This window comes from Oncorhynchus mykiss, chromosome 16, assembly GCF_057628025.1.
Source record: "Oncorhynchus mykiss isolate SJ-2025 chromosome 16, ASM5762802v1, whole genome shotgun sequence".
NCBI lineage: Eukaryota > Metazoa > Chordata > Actinopteri > Salmoniformes > Salmonidae > Oncorhynchus > Oncorhynchus mykiss.
The window spans coordinates 55856491-55861929 of NC_143037.1; the positions used below are offsets into that span (position 1 = coordinate 55856491).

A 5439-nucleotide genomic window follows, 5' to 3' on the forward strand; every position below is an offset into this window, starting at 1 on the left:
ATAAATCTTCAATGTAGGACAAACTGTCCCTCTTTGTTCACTGTTGTCAAGCACAGCACAGTTATTTTTTATTTTCTATGAGATATGCTTCAAAGTCACAAGAGTGTTGCACCTCTCTTTTGACTGCTAAGTGTGTTCAACGGGTGTGTTTAATGTGTTCACACTTTGCTGAGGGACTTTAATCATGCTCTGAGCAATTATATTTTATACAGCCCGCCAGCAGGAGACAGAGAAATGGGTGAACTCATGCAAGTTATCATCCGTCTCCCCCCAGGCTGCTCCATTCAAATGTCATGGCATCAAAGTGGTGGAAAGTCCTGGGCTGTCAGACAGCATCAGGAGCTTGTCAGGCCCTCCGGTGGGATAACCCCATCCAGTGAAATGGAAACCATCTCTCTGTTCATTTTCTCTGTTCAGATACAGCATCTTCTCTCTCAAAGACAGTGGGAGCTGCACCATAACAGAGGAAAACACAGACAATGTCATTCCTCTGAACTAAATCCTGAATATGTATTTTGCAATCATTATAGGAATTCATATCACACATGAATCCCTTTATAGTTTGTAGTTTCCTGGAAAAACAGGAAAAAACTGAGAACCATCTTGAAGCATTTAGTTTGAAGATTGGGTTTCAATGTGTCCCCCATAGGATGGGCTTGGCTTGGAGGGCTTTGATATTCAGACTAACTCGTTGGGGATTAAGCATGATCTTTGAACCCATAATCCCCAACAGCAAAACACAGAGTTGGGAAAGGACTACAACTGTCAAAACTGCAGCCACCAGGTCATGCAGTATGCTTCTGAGCTGTGACAGAAGTATAACAGAACCACATTATCCAAACAGTAAACTTATCTAAAGGGTACACTTAGGATTGTATACACAAACATACCCACCAATTAAATGTTATCTTGCAAAATCAAATTATTTGAACATTATCTTTTTGGGGTAGTCCAGCAGATGGGTGAAATAATTGTTCTGGTGACTATTAAACACTCTGAATCTGAATCCATTGCTGCCTAGAAAGCCAGCAGCCCGGAGTTACCTCTTCACTGTCGACGTTGAGACTGGTGTTTTGCAGGTACTATTTAATGAAGCTGCCAGTTGAGGACTTGTGAGGCGTCTGTTTCTCAAACTAGACACTCTAGTTTGTACTTGTACTTGTCTTCTTGCTCAGTTGTGCACCGGGGCCTCCCACTCCTCTTTCTATTCTGGTTAGAGCCAGTTTGCGCTGTTCTGTGAAGGGAGTAGTACACAGCGTTGTACAAGATCTGCAGTTTCTTGGCAATTTAACGCATGGAATAACCTTCATTTCTCAGAACAACAATAGACTGACGAGTTTCAGAAGAAAGTTATTTGTTTCTGGCCTTTTTGAGCCTGTAACTGAACCCACAAATGCTGATGCTCCAGATACTCAACTGGTCTAAAGAAGGCCAGTTTTATTCCTTCTTTAATCAGAACAACAGTTTTTAGCTGTGCTGACATAATTGCAAAAGGTAAATTGATAAATTAGCCTTTTAAAATGATAAACTTGGATTAGCTAACACAATGTGCCATTGGAACACAGGAGTGATGGTTGCTGATAATGGGACTCTGTACGCCTATGTAGATATTGCATTAAAAATCAGCCGTTTCCAGCTACAACAGTAATTTACAACATTAACAATGTCTTCACTGTATTTCTGATCAGTTTGATTTTATTTTAATGGACAAAAAAATTTGCTTTTCTTTAAAAAACAAGGACATTTCTAAGTGACCCCAAAACTTTGAACGATAATGTACATATCCTTAATTAAAAATATGAGTAGAAAAGTGGCAAAAACATGTGCCAACTTAATTTATGTACATGTTTTCATGGCTAGTTCCAATAGTTTACTTGTAAATGCTCAAAATATATATATGGGTGTTCCCTGAAGTCTACTGATTGCAATACTATATTATGTTTAGTTAAAATCCCATATGTCCAGCAGAGACACGTGACCCATTATAATGAGAGCTTTCAGTCTTTACACAAAGTGAATAAAATAGTATATAAACATGTCTAGCCATAGTGCCATTGCAGATGTAATAACCTAATATACCACAGCGTTGTTGAATACTTGTTTCTGATTGTCTAGAACGGCATTCTAGAATGGACATTCGTTTAAAAAAAAAAAATGTTTACAGTTGCTAGGACCCATTTCTCAATACTTAGGTCACTTTTTCAAAACTCTTCACACAGTTCTCCTAACTAACTTTCAGCTTAGGACAGCAGTTAATTTCACATTCAAAATGCCCTAAAACTACCAAAACACTTCATACATGTCTTAAATCAACTCGTTTTTCCATAACACTAGCAAAGGTTGTCACCCAACAAGCATACGTTGTCACTCATAAAACAATGACCTAAACAACACTAACAACAGGTAGCATTACACAATGTTTTCTTTACAAATCAAGAATGATACCTCTCTACATGATGCAATATGCTTCAATATGTTTTATGTCATTGAATGGCATTGAGTGATTCCAAAATACAATAATTTGTATATACACCATCTACCAATACAGATACAGTAGCAATACTAGTCAACCCTGTCTTATCCATTTGGCCACAGGTTCTCATCCACGTCACAGCTTATGTCATCTTGGGCAATACACCTAGGAAAGAATCATTTGGAATGCCTGGTCCATCCCTGGCAATCTTCTGCAGATATGTCCAGGCATCCAGCATTCATTGCATCCAGGAGGGACATTTGATCATGTGGATGGTGGTCATAAACCTTCCACCTCCATGAGGAAAATAATTCCTCTATGGGGTTGAGGAATATCAAATCAAATGTATTTATATAGCCCTTCGTACAACAGCTGATATCTCAAAGTGCTGTACAGAAATAGAGAGGAAGGAAGGAGGAAACGTGACATCATCCTGGGATGGGCTGCAAACCACTCTGTGACTGCACGGGAGTGGTGAAATGCCACATTGTCCCATATAATTACAAACGTCGGCCGATTTCGCCTCACTGCAACCCTTTCCTCACCTGGCACAACCCTTCCATAGAGGTCACCCAGGAATGAAATGAGATTCTTGGTGTTGTATGGCCCAATTAGCGGTTTGTGTAACAACAATCCATCAGAGGATATTGCTGCACACATTGTGATGTTGGCACCCCTCTGGCCCGGGATATCCACTGTGGCTCTTTTTCCAATCACATTCCTTCCTCACCGCCGTGTTTTGGCCAAGTTGAAACCAGCCTCATCAACAAAGATGAATATGTGGGGTGTTTGCCTGGCTTCAATCTCCATGACTCTCTAAAATAAATCCACAACGCCAACATAAAAGTTAGGCTATTACAGTAGTTTACATTATACCTTAAAACATGCCATTGTGTGCCTCTGCCATGTTTGGTTTTGTTCAACACCAGTTCTGTATTTTATAGTCATCTTACCTGGACTTATTGGTTTCTGAGTTGCTTGACTCGTTCAGAGCTCCTCTCAAAGGGGACAGTGTACAACTGCTTCATCCTGACTTGATGTTGTTTCAGGACTCTAGAAATATTTGATATGCTTACATTGTCTGCCAACACTTGTCCCGAATCTCTGTGAGTTTTATTCAATTGTTTCTGATGACCATATCAACGATTGCAGTTTCCTGCCCAGCAATGAAAATCCTACCTCTCCCGCCTGTAGGAGGTAACCGTTGGGTACTAAGCAGAAATACAAAAACAATTACACACAAGTAGGTTAGGAGGCTTTGCTCAATTTACTCATGTAATCCGTAGTTCAGTCAGATGCCCTTGCAGAATGCACATCTTACCTGTTGTTTTGCCGGACATTTCTCAGAATAGATGCCACTGTTGAGCGTTGCAGATTTGGCTGCACTCTCAGACCAGCCTCTCCCATTGATAGATCATGATTTAGTACATGATCAATTATAGTAGCCCCAATCTCATTTGAGACTACAGCTCTTGATCTTCCTCTCAGTCTTCTTCCACCATGCATACGTACTCCTCTGTCAGCCACTCTTCCTCCTCTGTCAGCCACTCTTCCTCCTCTGTCAGCCACTCTTCCTCCTCTGTCAGCCACTTCTCTATCTCTGGCTGGGTCCATGTTTACATTACATCACTATTCCTAAAATGTCCCCTTTTGTATAGATGGTAATGTAATTGAGTGACCTGTGTAGGTGTTCAGCTACAATGGGAATCAGCTGTGGTTGGTCTAATTGTTTTGATAGTATTTCATTTTTTAGATTTAGAATATATTTCAATATAGTATTACTGTAGAAATGTAGCAAATGTATGTCTTATTCAATTTTGGGTTATTTTGGATTTTGAATTTAAGTTTAACAGTTTTGAAAAGAGTATGTAAACATGTGTAAACTGTAGGTACATAGAGTTGGTGGTGGTTGTCTGAGTGAGAAAAGAGTTCATGAAAATTGAAAGATGTAGTCATTGAATGCATTTTGTGCCAAAGCAATGAAAAATGATCCATAGTTTAGCCCACATTGTTACGGTGAGTGAATGAGGACCCAAAAGCGAACTAACTTAAACAGAGCTTCTTTAATAACCAAACTGTGGTAGGCTCAGATAGACCGGCAGATTCCGACAGGACAGGACAAGGTTACAGCAAACATGACGATAGTCTGGCTCAGGCATGAAACACAACAAACAAGAATCCGACAAGGACAGGAACAAAAACAGAGAGAGATATAGGGGACTAATCAGAGGGAAAAGGGGAACAGGTGGGAGAAGGGGTGACGAGGTAGTCAAGAGGAGACAAGGAACAGCTGGGGGAAAGCGGGGGAGAAAAGGTAACCTAATACGACCAGCAGAGGGAGACAGGGTGAAAGGAAAGGACAGAAAGACACAACATGACAATACATGACAGTACCCCCCCACTCACCGAGCGCCTCCTGGCGCACTCGAGGAGGAAACCTGGCGGCAACGGAGGAAATCCTCGATCAGCGCACGGTCCAGCACGTCCCGAGAGGGAACCCAACTCCTCTCCTCAGGACCGTACCCCTCCCAATCAACGAGGTACTGGTGACCACGGCCCCGAGGACGCATGTCCAAAATCCTGCGGACCCTGTAGATGGGTGCGCCCTCGACAAGGATGGGGGGGGGGGGAAGACGAGCGGGGGCGCGAAGAACGGGCTTAATACAGGAGACATGGAAGACCGGGTGGACGCGACGAAGGTATCGCGGAAGAAGAAGTCGAACTGCGACAGGATTAATGACCCGAGAAATACGGAACGGACCAATGAACCGCGGGGTCAACTTGCGAGAAGCCGTCTTAAGGGGAAGGTTCTGAGTGGAGAGCCAAACTCTCTGACCGCGACAATATCTAGGACTCTTAGTTCTACGCTTATTAGCAGCCCTCACAGTCTGCGTCCTATAACGGCAAAGTGCAGACCTGACCCTCTTCCAGGTGCGCTCGCAACGTTGGACAAAAGCCTGAGCGGA

The 5439-nt window shown here is 42.3% G+C and overlaps 1 pseudogene; it reads right to left on the reverse strand.

Moving 5' to 3' along the window:
* Positions 1-400: 400 nt before the first annotated feature.
* On the reverse strand, positions 401-4058 carry LOC149976930 (uncharacterized; annotated as a pseudogene).
* Positions 4059-5439: the final 1381 nt, after the last annotated feature.